This window comes from Scyliorhinus torazame, chromosome 12 (assembly GCF_047496885.1).
Source record: "Scyliorhinus torazame isolate Kashiwa2021f chromosome 12, sScyTor2.1, whole genome shotgun sequence".
NCBI classification, from domain to species: Eukaryota; Metazoa; Chordata; class Chondrichthyes; order Carcharhiniformes; family Scyliorhinidae; genus Scyliorhinus; species Scyliorhinus torazame.
In genome coordinates this window covers 163,412,235-163,427,269 of record NC_092718.1, presented here as the reverse complement: position 1 = coordinate 163,427,269, position 15,035 = coordinate 163,412,235, and the positions used below count along the sequence as shown (strand labels likewise).

At 53.2% G+C, this 15,035-nt stretch overlaps 1 protein-coding gene across 2 annotated transcripts in view; it reads left to right on the top strand.

Annotated features, from left to right (window-relative positions):
- tmem132e (transmembrane protein 132E) overlaps positions 1-15,035 on the top strand; it is a 951,562-nt gene that overhangs the window by 918,589 nt on the left and 17,938 nt on the right. The gene's annotated exons all lie outside the window — the stretch shown is intronic.

Genomic DNA, 15,035 nt, shown 5'->3' with positions numbered 1-15,035 from the left:
GAATTGAAAGATTCATCTTTACCTTGTAGACGCTGTTTGAATATGTAGCGCTCGAAGATTTCATTGTGTTCACTTCACAGTGACTATCAAACTTGTCCAGGATGGTCTGAAACTTTGTCTTGTCCTGGCCTTCGGTGAAGTGAAAAGAGTTGCAGAGTTCGATGGCTTGATCACCCACTGTTGAGAGGAGAAGTGCGATCTTCCTTGCATCAGACGCACCCACGAGGTCTGAAGCTTTGATGTACAGCAGAAACTTTTGCTTAAATGTCCGCCAGTTGGCACTGAGATTGCCGGAGGTTCTGAGCTGGTGAGGAGCCTGAATCTTCTCCATGGTGCCTGGATACATTCGCTGGTCGTCACAGAACGGACTGAGGTAAACCACTTCGATTAAGCAGTCTCCTGGTAGCATGTTGTGTTATGTACTCTGGGATAACACAGGCTGCAACTGGATGCAGCTTTAACCAAAAGATACTCCAGATCTTGAAGTTCGTTCAATCTGATTTATTGAACCAGTAGCACAGTTAGCACAGTTCCTCTGTGAGTTCGACTCTCTGCTAACCTAAGCGTGGTTACTCTGTCTGACTGAACCAGACTAGCTCTTAGCCACGTGCTGGAAGTAGGACACTGTAAATACACCCTGACTCACTCTGTAGATGTTCATCAGTGGAAAGAGGCGGAGTGTGAGTGCCTTGTGCCTTTTATCGTGAGATACCACCCCTGAGTGTCCTGCCTTCTCATTGGTCATGTCCTGTTCTCTGTGTTCATTAGCTGCCTGTCTGTGCCTGTCTGTATATCATTATCTGCACGTCTGCATATCATGACACGCGGCATGGCGAGAAACCAATTATCACTAATTAAAGCCAATCTCCATACCATTAACAGGAACAACCTCCTATCTAACGGTCTCCCGTGGTCTAACCACCTCCCCAGCAAGTAGTCACGCGGGTGCCGTTTAGGACACCTTTTTAAAATCATGAAGCTGGTGGAGTAGCGTTAGGGGGGCAGTTCCGGCTCCTGCCTATATGTCCCACCAACCACCCCACTGACCGCGGCGGCCTCAGGGCGCACAGCTGGAGGCTATTGCCAATAGGCAATTGCCAATCGTAGTAATGTGAGTACTTCACAGCCCCCGAGTGGATTCCCGTGGGTAGACGTGCCACATCGCAGGTGAGAGTTACTGCTATGCCTGAACACCGGAGGCAAAAGTCAATATCCGAACACCCAAGAACTGGGCCTCAGCACCGGGGACATCACACAACCAGAGGGTAGATTGGAGAGGGTCCAGATAACATTACCAGTAGGTGTCCGAGGTACAGGGTCAGAGGTCCGGTGCCGGGGGCCTCCCGCTGCAACCTGGGGCTCATGTGCAGGGCATGTTGGATGGCACGCTGGGGGATGGCAACGGAAGGGGGGAGTCATGAGGGACCAGATGGCATCGGCATAGCTGAATGACTGTCCCCCAACCTCGTCCATGACTTACAGATATTACACAAAATATCTTGGACCCCGCGGAAGCTGCCCTCGCAGTGCTGGTGGTAATAAGGAGGCCAGATGCCGGAAACGGTTAGTGGGGAGTGCAGCAGCGCCGACAGAGGCTCGAGGCGACGGCCCATGAGCAAAGGCCGGCCCCACATCCTGAGGACCCACCACCCATCAGGTCAGGGAGAGACCCAGAGGGGATAGCCAGCAACAGCCCAAGGTGTACATGCGTTACTGGTCTTTCAAATAGATGATGGACAGCATGTGCTGCAGGAGGCTCTGCCTCAACAACGGGATGGTGCAGCACCTGTGCTATGTCCTTGTGGACTTGGCACCACGTGGAGGGAGGAGGATATCCGCTTCCGATGGCCGTCAAGGTAACCGCAGCCCTGATCCTTTACGCCTCAGGATCATTCCAGGGCTCGAGCAAGGATTTGTGTGGCCTATCCCAGCCAACAGCTCACAAGTGCATCCATGAAATCATGAATGCCTTGTTTACCTGGGCAGCTAAGTATATAAACCTTGACCTGTACCAAACCCAACAGGATGCCCGAGCAGCAGGATTCTCCACAATCGCCGGGATGCGCCAGGTCCAGGGGGTAATAGTAGGCACACATGTCGCCTTTCGCACACAGAAGCATCAGAGAATGCCCTTCATCAACAGGAAGGAGTTCCACTTGTGTGTGATCACCACATGAAGATCATGCATGTGTGTGCACACTTTCCTGGGTGTGTGCACGACAGCTACATCTGGGGGATGGGGGTGCCCATACGTTCGGTGCCACTCAGCAGAATCAGGGGCCAGGGTGGGTGGTTAGTGGGGTGTGCAGCAAGTTGGCTACCTTGCAGGCCGCGGTAATGGTTGTCCTTGCCTAGTCACTCAGCTTATTCCCCCCCAGTCACTCGGCCTGTTCCCACTGTCCCCCCCTCCCGGCCCTGGAAAGGCCTCCCCATCTCAGCCAGCCCGGCCAGTGTCGGCCCGGCAGCCTGCAGTCACTCCTCTCTGTGTCCTACCTCCTCTTTCTTTCCTTCAACACCGGTTTCACGATTTTTAAAAGCACAAATGAACTGCACCATCGAAAACTCGGCCCATCGGAGGTGGGGAATCACAGAGGCCCCGAAGAATACCGGGTCCGGCTCATTAATGACATGCAAACGGTTTTTACTGTACATGCGTTCCAGAACGCATTGGCGCCGTTGCCGAGGTGACAGAGAATCGCCCACATTGGAGCCCGCCGCGATTTTGGCGTCGGAACCTTTTCTCCGCACAATCGCCATTCCCAATTTTGGGGTCGCCAACGGAGAATCCCACCCATGGTTTAATACAAAATTAAACATGTATTTCAAAAGTAGTAATGTCAAAATAATACATTTTCAAAAATGAGTAATTAATAAAAAGCCCATTAAAATGTGCCAAACAGCAGAGTTAATCAAAAAAACACTTTTCTTTTTCCTTTTTCCTTATGAGACAGAACTAAAGAGAGACATGATGAAGGAGGTGCACTCCGAAAGCTAGTGATTGCAAACAAGCCTGGATGACTTTAACCTGGTGTTGTAAGACAGACTAGGTCCCAGCATCAGCAGGGAGGTGGTGGGGACCAAGCCTTAGCAAAGGAGTTCAGTTTAACAAACACTGAACTTGCATTGATCTCTGGTTGCCTTGATGGAATTCATATGACAGCAGGTGTCAGAGTTGCCTTTCATCCTGGGTTTTCCTCCTCTCCCAACATGTTTTGTGGTTGGGGCTTTGACGAGGAAGGACAAAGAAGACCTGGGGTTGGATTCTCTGATTTCTAGACTAAGTGCTGACACTGGCGTGGGAACAGTGGTGTTTTACACCAGAAAAAACGGCGCGACAGATGCACTGATTCCGGGACCATTGGGGGGCTAGCAGCCGCACCGGGTAAAGCTCCCGACTCCCACGTCAAAAACGGCCGGAGAATGGCCGTATCCGTGGCTGCGCATGCACACGGCAGAGGCTTGCCGTGAAAAATGGCGCCGGGCACGCGCGGACCCGACCTGCCAAATAATGACCCCCAGTAACCCCCCCCCGCCACCCCTGTACCTCCCCCACCAGTCCCCCCAGCTCTCGCCGAATCCCCCCCGGCCAGAGGCATGGCTCCCCCCCCCCTCCACGACTGTGGCGGCGCTGGACACAGCCTGTAGCCGCCACGCGGGGTTGATGAAAAAAAATAGCAAAGCGTTCCGCCGGGAACTCGGGTCATTGAGGGTGGAACATCAGCGGTGGGCCTCAGGTGACGTTCTGAGGCCGTCCTGACCCCCGATTTCGGCGCAAACAGAGATTCTCCGGCCAATCGGCAAACGCAATTCTGGCACCGGCGATCGGAGAATCTCGCCCCTGGAGTTTGTTTCCAACTCATTCAGAGGGCCGAATTTAACACCTTTTTGTCTAAATGTCAACCCGGGCGGGAAATGTGGTGTGTAGCCTGCCAGCTGCATTACCTGCTTTTCCAGCCATATTTTTTGACACAAAGGCAAAACAAGAAGGCGTGTACCATGACGACACATTATGGGAGCCCGGCCCGCCAGCAACATCAGTTTTCAACAGTTCAAGGGTGCCTCTGACGAAAGATTTTTTTTTAAAAATCCCCCCAAAGACACAGGAACCCCGTCAGGGGACCCGCACCCCACAGGCTTGCCCCCCACCCCACCATGGACCTCCCACAGAAACACCGCCACCCCTCCCCTGCTGTGCCCCCCCGGCACTTCCTGCGGCACTGCCCAAGACAGGGGTCAGGTCCCCATTTGGCAAAAGCTGTGTAAACCCCACCAACGTGATGTCACACCAGAGGGGGCGGGAGGATCCTATTGCAGTGGGACAGTACAGCAGGGAAGCCTGCTAATTATATGTAAATGTATGGCAATGGAGTTCCTGACCTTTCATGGCAGGAACCTCATTATGTAATTGATGTGGGTGGAACAATGGGATTGGGAAATCCAATCGGCATGAGAGCAGTTTGGGGACACCTATTTGGGGATTCTCCACCCTCACCGGCTTTCCCGCCTGCTGAAAATGGAGGCAGAGAATCCCAGTTCAGCTCTCGGGGTTCTCATTCTTATTCAAAATTACCCACTCGCATGCACGCGCACACCCATATACATCCAAACACACCCTCACTCCCCATGAAAATGGGACACTACTCCAGGAGAAATTGATTAGGACATGGCCCTCTTCTCATTTGGCAGGTCTATCCAACCACCAACCACTCATCCCAGGCCACCTGTCTCCAGCCCTTCCTCTGCCTACCCGACCTCCAGCCTTTCCTGTACCGACCTGACTTCCAGCCTTTCCTGTACCGACCCGGCCTCCAGCCCATCCTGTGCCTCTCCAATCTCCAGCCCTTCCTGTACCGACCCAGCCTCCAGCCCTTCCTGTACCGACCCGACCTCCAGCCTTTCCTGTACCGACCCAGCCTCCAGCCCTTCCTGTACCGACCCGACCTCCAGCCTTTCCTGTACCGACCTGGCCTCCAGCCCTTCCTGTACCGACCCGGCCTCCAGCCCATCCTGTGCCTCTCCAATCTCCAGCCCTTCCTGTGCCTCTCCGACCTCCAGCTCTTCCTGTGCCGACCCGGCCTCCAGCCCTTCCTGTACCTCTCCGACCTCCAGCCCTTCCTTTACCAACCCGACGTCCAGCCCTTCCTGTGCCTCTCCGACCTCCAGCCCTTCCTGTACCGACTGGCCTCCAGCCCTTCCTGTACCTCTCCGACCTCCAGCCCTTCCTTTACCAACCCGACCTCCAGCCCTTCCTGTACCGACCCGGCCTCCAGCCCTTCCTGTACCGACCCAGCCTCCAGCCCTTCCTGTGCCTCTCCAACCTCCAGCCCTTCCTGTGGCTATCCGACCTCCAGCCCTTCCTGTAGCTATCCGACCTCCAGCCCTTCCTATACCGACCCGGCCTCCAGCCCTTCCTGTGCCTATCTGACCTCCAGCCCTTCCTGTGCCTACCCGACCTCCAGCCCTTCCTGTGGCTATCCGACCTCCAGCCCTTCCTGTACGTATCCGACCTCCAGCCCTTCCTGTGCCTACCCGACCTCCAGCCCTTCCTGTGCCTACCCGACCTCCAGCCCTTCCTGTACGTATCCGACCTCCAGCCCTTCCTGTGCCTATCCGACCTCCAGCCCTTCCTGTGCCTATCCAACCTCCAGCACTTACTATGCCTAGCTGACCTCCATCCCTTTCTGTGCCTACCTGACCTCCAGCCCTTCCTGTACATACCCGACCTCCAGCCCTTCCTGTGCCTACCCGACCTCCAACCCTTCCTGTGGCTATCCGCCCTCCAGCCCTTCCTGTAGCTATCCGACCTCCAGCCCTTCATGTGCCTATCCGACCTCCAGCCCTTCCTGTGCCTATCCGACCTCCAGCCCTTCCTGTGCCTATCCAACCTCCAGTCCTTACTATGCCTAGCCGACCTCCAGCCCTTCCTGTGCCTATCCGACCTCCAGCCCTTCCTGTACGTACCCGACCTCCAGCCCTTCCTGTGCCTACCCAACCTCCAGTCCTTACTATGCCTAGCCGACCTCCAGCCCTTCCTGTACGTACCCGACCTCCAGCCCTTCCTGTGCCTACCCAACCTCCAGCCCTTCCTGTGCCTATCCGACCTCCAGCCCTTCCTGTGCCTATCCAACCTCCAGTCCTTACTATGCCTAGCCGACCTCCATCCCTTTCTGTGCCTACCTGACCTCCAGCCCTTCCTGTATGTACCCGACCTCCAGCCCTTCCTGTACGTACCCGACCTCTAGCCCTTCCTGTGCCTACCTGACCTCCAGCCCTACCTGTGCCTAGCCAACCTCTAGCCGATCCTAGGCCTGCCCAATCACTGACCTCCTCCCAATTGCTGGACACTTGTTTATTCCTGCTTGCCACCCTGCTTACCATTCCTTTCCCGAACCCTTGTTTGCTTTCGATCCCCCCCTCCCCCCATGTTCCCTTGTGGCCTGCCGCTTGCTTCGCCATCTTGACCCTGTGCTCCTTCAGCAGCAGTCGCCTGCACAGGAGGGTGGGAGAACAGGAACTCTGAACACAAAGGAGCAACCAATCATCTTCACAATATTCACTTCTCGGCTGATTCTCGACTGATTCTCTCCTGAGTTTGCTACTGATAGGCTTGTGGTGAATGTATAATTACTGATAATTCACCAGTTCTCTGTGTTATGTTATTAACCCTGTGGGCTCTGCCTATGGGCCATTGTGTTGGGGCATGTACGGGCTCCAATCCCCTTTACAGGAAGTATAAGAGCTGCTGACCTGCGGGGCCGCCTTCAGTGTTGTACCGGTCACAGGCAGGCTCAGTTCTAAGCTGATTAAAACCACGGTTTACTTCTCCGCGTGTCTTCGAGTGAATTGATGGTCGCATCAATTTAATCAGCTTAAAATACTACTATGGAATCAGCCCTCAAACCTGACAAACTGGAACTCAATCCACAGGCCGCGGAGGCGAAAGAAATGTTTTCACATTGGCTTCGATGCTTCAAGGCCTATCTCGCCGTGTCGTCTACGCCATCCGTCACTGACGAACAGAAGCTGAGCTTCCTCCACGCACTGGTGAGCCATCGCATTTCTGTGCCACAAAGCCGCTTCCTATACAGAGGCCCTCGCACTACTCGAACGCCTCTATGTGCGGCCTGTGAACGAGGTCTACGCGTGACACGTCTTCACCACTCGCCGCCAGCGCCCCGGGGAGTCACTAGATGATTACCAATGCGACCTCAAAGCCCTCGCGCGCAACTGTAACTACCAGGCCGCTACGGCCACTCAGCACATGGAGCTCGCCGTCCGAGACGTTTACGTGGCGGGGGTCCAATCGAACTATGTGAGACTGCGCCTGCTCGAAAAAGGGGCCCAGGACCTGGACGACACGGTAAAACTGGCTACCTCTCTAGAAGCCGCTTTTCAGAGTCTTACTGCGTTCCTGGCCAATCACGCGACCCCCTCGTGGGCCCCCGACCCGAGACTACACCAGGCCTGTGCCGTGCGGCCGCCCGCCCATCATGGGGGGCTACCCTGCTATTTCTGCGGCCAGTCTCAACACCCCCGGCAGCACTGCCCGGCCCGCAACACGAACTGCAGCAGCTGCGGGCGAAAAGGACACTTCGCCGAGGTCTGCCTGGCCAGGTCTAAGAACTCGAACTCACAGACCCGATCCACAGGCCCGCAGACCTCGCAAGGTGGCAGCGTGTCTGCCGACTCCGCCTCCGCATAACATGTGCGACTCATGGGGGCCGCCATCTTGGCCATCCTCCCCCACGCGGCCGGCCACGTGCGATCCATGGGGCCGCCATCTTGGACGCCATCTTCCTCACCGCCCGCCATGCTCGACCAACGGGGGCCGCCATCTTGGCCACCATCTGCTACACCACCCGACACGTATGACCTACACAGACAGCCATCGCGGGGCCGCCCCAGCACCTCTGATCACGCCGTCGGCTACCCACACCTCAGCACGGTCACCCTGGACCAGTCGCGACCTAAGCACCTCCAGAGCTCCATGATGGCCGTCCGGGTTAACGGGTACGACACACCTTACCTTTTTGACTCCGGGAGCACAGAGAGCTTCATTCACCCGGACATGGTAAGACGCTGCTCGCTCCCAATATTCCCGACGCAACAAACCATATCCCTCGCCTCTGGGTCGCACTCGGTGCAAATCCAAGGGTGCACTACTGCAACCCTAGCGATACAGGGCGCTGAGTACGCTAATTTTCAACTATATGTGCTCCCAGACCTCTGCGCTCCTCTCCTTTTGGGACTCGACTTCCAGTGCAACCTCAGGAGTGCAACCTCAGGAGCCTAACTCTTAAGTTCGGGGTGCCCCTGCCCCCGCTCACCATATGCAGCCTCGCGACCCTAAAAATCGACCCCCCCCCTCTTTACAAACCTCACCGCCGATTGCAAGCCAGTAGCCACCAGAAGCAGGCAGTATAGCATGCGGGACAGGACGTTCATTAGGTCCGAGGTCCAGCGTCTCTTGCGGGAGGGGGTCATAGAGGCCAGCAATAGCCCCTGGAGAGCTCAGGTGGTGGTCGTCAAGACCGGGGAAAAGTTCCGGATGGTGGTTGATTACAGCCAGACCATTAACCAGTTTACGCAACTCGATGCGTACCCACTTCCCCGGATTGCAGACATGGTAAATCAGATCGCGCACTACCGCGTGTTCTCACCAGCTCCCAATCCGCCCGGAGGACCGCCACTACACGGCGTTTGAGACAGACGGCCACCTTTTCCATTTCCTCCGGGTCCCCTTTGGCGTCACAAACGGGGTTTCGGTATTCCAACGAGCGATGGACCGAATGGTGGACCAGTACGGGCTGCGGGCCACGTTTCCGTACTTGGGACAATGTCACCATCTGCAGCCATGATCAGCAGGACCACGACGCCAACCTCCACCGATTTCTCCAAACCGCCCAAAAACTCAACGTCACCTACAACAAGGAGAAATGCGTTTTCCGCACAACTAGGCTAGCCATCCTCGACTACGTCGTGGAAAACGGGGTCCTAGGGCCCGACTCTGACCGTATGCGCCCCCTCCTACAACTCCCTCACCCTCACTGCCCCCAGGTCCTGAAGAGGTTGCCTTGGATTTTTCTCCTATTACGCCCAGTGGGTCCCCCAATATGCGGACAAAGCCCACCCACTATTTAAGGCCATCCTCTTTCCACTGGCAGCCGAGGCCCGCCAGGCCTTCAACTGCATCAAGGCGGACATCGCCAAAGCTGCGATGCACGCGGTGGATGAGTCCGTCCCCTTCCAGGTGGAGAGCGATGCCTCAGAGGTTGCTCTCGCCGCCACCCTCAACCAAGCAGGCAGACCGGTAGCATTTTTTTCACGCACCCTCACCACCTCTGAAATTCGACACTCCTCGGTCAAAAAAGAAGCCCAAGCCATCGTGGAAGCCGTGCGGCACTGGAGGCACTACCTCGCTGGTAGGAGGTTTACCCTCATCACCGACCAACGATCGGTTGCCTTCATGTTTGACAATAAGCAGCGGGACAAGGTCAAGAATGATAAGATCTTGAGGTGGAGAATCGAACTCTCCACCTATAACTACGATATAGTATATCGTCCTGGGAAGCTCAACGAGCCCCCAGATGCCCTGTCCCGCGGCACATTTGCCAGCGCGCAAGATGACCAGAGGGCTATCCACGATGACCTCTGCCACCCGCCCATTACATCGAGGCCCGCAACCTGCCCTACTCCACAAAGGAGGTCAGAGCTATAACCAGAGACTGCCAAATCTGTGCGGAGTGTGAACCGCACTTCTATCGACCGGATAAGGCCTACCTGGTGAAGGCATCCCGGCCCTTTGAACGCCTCAGTATCGATTTCAAAGGGCCCCTCCCCTCCAATAACCGCAACACGTACTTCCTTAACATCAGAAATGAGTTCTCCCGCTTCCCGTTTGCCATCCCCTGCCCTGATATGACCACCCCCATTATCATTAAAGCCCTGCATAGTGTCTTCATCCTGTTTGGTTTCCCCAGTTATGTCCACAGCGACAGGGGCTCGTCGTTCATGAGCGACGAACTGCGTCAGTACCTGCTCAGTAAGGGCATCACCTCGAGCAGGACTACCAGTTATAACCCCAGGGGAAACGGGCAGGTGGAGAGGGAGAACGCGACGGTCTGGAAGACCGTCCTACTGACCTTGCGGTCCAGGAATCTCCCAGTTTCTCACTGGCAGGAGGTCCTCCCCAATACGGCCCCCACCCCTATATGGTTCCCGCGCTCCCTCCCACCCGCCGCACCGGTCAACAGGAATGAAGCTCCGGAAGAGCCGCACCCGGAGTTCATTCCTGTGCCTGCTCCGGACCCACTTCCACAGCCACCCGAAGCGGCTGCAACACCAGTGCTTCGGCGGTCGCAGCGTACGATCCGGGCACCGGACCGACTGAATCTATGAGCCCGTCACCCCCGCCGGACTTCATTTTTTAAACATAGGGTGAATGTGGTGAATGTATAATTACTGATAATTCACCAGTGTACTGTATTATGTTGTTAACCCTGTGGGCTCTACCTGTGGGCCATTGTGTGGCTTGACCCACAGGGGATATGTTGGTGCATGTACGGGCTCCGCCCATGGCTCCACCCCCTTTACAGGAAGTATAAGAGCTGCTGACCTGCAGGGCCGCCTTCAGCGTTGTACCGGTCACAGGCAGGCTCAGTTCTAAGCTGATTAAAACCACGGTTTACTTCTCCACGTGTCTTCGAGTGAATTGATGTTTGCATCAAGGCGCAGCTGATGTGTCTATCAGCCACAAATGTGTAAAAATCAGCCTCTGATTGCACAAACAGATCCTTGCAGATCTTTCATTCAATTTACCCCTAATTTGAACCGTGAATACATATACTACATACAGAGGCTTCAGGGACCTGATTGTGGCCTGCAGGCTGAGGATTGACAAGCCTATTCCCTAGCATTTGATGGCAGCTTCTACTTGTTGAGGTTCCTTTTTAACTCCTGTAGTGAATCCAGACTCACCATATACACTGACAACTTGTTGCAAAGAACCCTGACTGCTGCAAAATCAAATTCCTGGCACTTAACTTGATCCTCTGCTTACATAGCTTGTACAGATGCTATCTCATTTTCAAAGTTCAATCGAATGCTGAGGTTGTAAAATTCTGGTTCAGCCTGAGGTAGTAGCTCGTATCAGTGGCTGGGATCATTGTTTGTGATGTAGGCCAGAGGCACTAACTTCAGTCTTCCCAATAATTCATTAGAGATTTTGACTCATCCAGGACTATGCATCAAACAAGCAGTTTGAGAGATCAAGAGAGGTGGCAACAGAGTAAAACTGTGACATAAAGGTACATTTGGAACCCGATACTGTATTTTTGAATGACGTCGCCAAGCAGTAGCATATAAATGAGAAATAGGAAAGGGCCAAAGAGAAATCCTTGGAGGACTCCAAAGTTAACAATGTAGAAGCAGGAAGAGGACCCATTGCAGGAGATCATTTCAGGAGATTAGAACACACTGCCCTGAAAGAGTAGTAGAGGCAGGAACCCTCAGAACCTTTAAGAAGTATGGAAATGGAATGGGGATGTTTTATTACAATTGTATAGGGCATTGGTGAGGCCACATCTGTGTGCAGTTTTGGTGTCCATATCTGAGGAAGGATGTTCTTGCTATGGACGGAGTACAGCGAAGGTTTACCAGGCTGATTCTTGGTGGGACTGTCATATGAGGAGAGATTAAATTGGTACGGATTATATTCATTGGAGTTTAGAAGACTGAGAGGGGATCTCACAAAAACTTATAAAATTCGAACAGGATTAGACAGGGTAGATTCAGAAAGAATGTTACCGATGATGGGCGAGTCCAGAACGAGGGGTCGTAGTTTGAGGATAAGGAGTAAACCTTTTAGGACTAAGGTGAGGAGAAATTTCTTCACCCAGAGGCTGGTAAATCTGTGGAATTCACTAGCACAAAACGTAGTTCAGGCGAAAACGTTGTGTAATTTCAAGAAGGATTTAGATACAGCTCTTGGGGCTAAAGGGATCAAGAGATATGCGGGAAAGTTGGGATCAGGGTATTGAACTTGATGATCAGCCATGATTATAATGGATCACAGAGCAGGACTGAATGGACTCCTTCTGCTTTTATTTTCTATGAATGTTTCTACAAAAGTATTTAGATGAGCACTTGAAATACCATACCATACAAAGCTATGGACCAAGTACTGGAAAATGCGATTAGAACAGTCTGTCAAAGGGTAACTAGAAACAGGGAACAGATGACCTAAGTGGGGTGGGGTGGGGGGAGGAGGGGACAATTGTGAGGGGAAAATGGATGGATGGAAGAAATGAAAATAATTGTGAGAAATAAAAATGGGGTGAAGCTGGAGGAGAGTTTTCACAGTTGGAAGTTGTTGAACCCAATATTAAATCCGGAAGGCTGTAACGAGCCTAATCGGAAGAGGAGGTGCTGTTCCTCCAGTTTGTGATGGGCTTCACTGGAACATTGCAGCAGGCCCAAGGACAGACATGTGGACATGAGAGTAAGGCGGTGAGTTGAAATGACAGGCAATAGGAAGGTCTGGGTTCTGCTTGCGGACAGATCAAAGGTGTTCTGCAAAGTGGCCACCCAGTCTGCGATAGTCTCTCCAATGTAGAGTAGACCACATTGGGACCAACAATGCAATAGAGTAGATTGAAGGAGGTGCACGTGAAGTGCTGCCTCACCTGAAAAGGGTGTTTAAGTCCTTGGATGACGAGCAGGGAGGAGGTAAAGGGGCAGGTGTTAAACCTTCTGCAATTACATGGGAAGAGAGTGAGGTGTTGGAGGAGTGGACAAGTCCTGTAGAATGCTGATGGGGAGTGAGGGGAAGATGTGTTTGGTGGTGGCATCATGCTGGAGTTGGAACTGGTGAAGGATGATCCTTTGGAGGATCGTCCGGTGGTGTGAAAAGTGAGGACAAGGGAAACCCTTTCCTGGTTCTGGGAGGGGAGGGGAAGGGGTGAGAGCAGAGGTGCAGGAGATGGGTCGGACACATTGAGAGCCCTGTCAACCACAGTGGGTGGTATACCACGATTAAGGAACAACAAAGAGATGTCAGTAGCATTGTTTTGGAAAGTGGCATCATCAGGAGAATGGGATGGAGTCCTTACAGGATGTGGAGTGTGAAGAGCTGTAGTCAAAGTAGTTGTGGGAGTTGGTGGGCTTGTAGTGGACGCCAGTGGACAGTCTATTCCCGGAAATAGATATAGTGGTCAAGGAAGGGAATGGAAGGGAGTGTTGGAGATGGACCATGGGAAGGTGAAATAGATGTGGAAATTGAAAGCAAAATTAATAAATCCTTCCAGGTCCAGATGGGAACATGAAGCAGCACCAAAACAGTCATCGATGTACCGATAAAAGAGTTATGGAATAGGATTGGAGTAGGACTGGAACAGGGAATGTTCCACGTACCTCATAAAGAGACAGGCAAATCTGGGACCCAATTGTGTACCCATCGCCACATCTTTGGTTTGGAGGAAGTGAGACAAGTAAAGGAGAAATTGTTGAATGAGAGGACAAGTTGAGCCAGACGGAGAAGAGTGGTGGTGGATGGGGATTGTTCAGGCCTCTGTTCGAGGAAGAAAAGGTGATCCCTAAGAAGATCCTGGTGAGGTAGAGAGGGATTGGACCCATGGTGAAGTGGAGGTGTTTAGGAACGGAGCACTGGAAGTTGTTGATATGATGTAGGGCATCAGAGGAATTGCGAATGTCGGTGAGAAGGGACTGGACTAGAGGAGAGAGGATGGAGTCAAGATAGCAAGAAATTAGTTTGGTGGAGCAGGAACAAGGGACACGGTGGGCCTACCGGGATAGTCCTGTTTGTTTATTTTGGGGAGGATGTAGGAGTGGGCTGACCGGGCTTGGGGATTATGAGGATGGAAGCTGTGGAGGGAAGATCTGCAGAGGAGATGAGGTTAGTGACAGTCCTGGAAACATTGGTTTGATGCTCGTGGAGGGGTCATGCTCCAGGGAAGGTAGAATTAAGCGGCTGAGAATTAAAGCTCAGCCTCTGCGAAGTAGCGATCAGTATGCCAGGCAACAACAACTTTGTCAGTGGGTTTGATGGCAAAGTCAGGGTTGGGTCTGAGAGAGTGAAATGCCGCAAGTCCAGTAGGTGATAGATTAAAGTGAGTGAGAAAAGCAGAGAAATTGAGACGGTCGATGTCACGCCAGTGAAAAGATCAAGAGCAGGTAAGAGGTCGGAGGGAGGAGTCCAGGTGGAGAGATAATACTGCAGGTGGCTAAAAGGATCTGCCCAAAAAAGTGAGAATGGAGACAAAGCCGGCGGAAGAAGAGTTCAGCATCGTGTCAAGCCCAAACTTCGTTGAGGTGGGGACATAAGGGGAAGTCCCACGTTGAGTCCTTTGCTGAGTACAGCACGTTCTGCCTCACAGAGGGGCAGGTCAGAGGATATAGTGACTAAACGGCCAGTGTTAGGGTTAGAAAGGATACGGTCCAAGGGTGGGGTGCACTACCGGCGGAACGGAGAATCCCACTGGTGGAGAATTCACCTCCATATCTTTTTCTGTTTCCAGCGGGCTCAGTCTTTTTGTGATATCACATGGGAGTGAATCGATTTAGCTGAAGGCTGGCTTCTGTCATGCCGGAAGGAGGAGACTGAGACGGGTCATCAGCTTCACCATTGACTTTACATGCACGTACTGGGACGTGTCATCGTTAAGGACAGGGATGTTCATGGAGCTTCCTTTTCTTTTAGTTGCTTAATTATACACCTAACTGTGTGACAGACCTGTGGAGCTTTGATCTGATCTGTTAGCCTGTTGGGTGTGGGAACGCTGAGCTCTGTCTTTAGCATACTGCTTCTGTTGTTTGGCTGCAACAGGAATATTGATCACGTTTTTCCCTCGTGTTCGTCCACTCGCCACCTGCTACAGGCCCAGTCTGGCAGCTATGTCCTTTAAGCCCCTGCCAACTTGGTCAGTAGTTACATTGCCAAGCTACTAATGGTGATGGACATTGAAGTGCCCCACCAAGAGTACATTTTGCAACCACAATGCTTCTTCCAGTGATGTTCT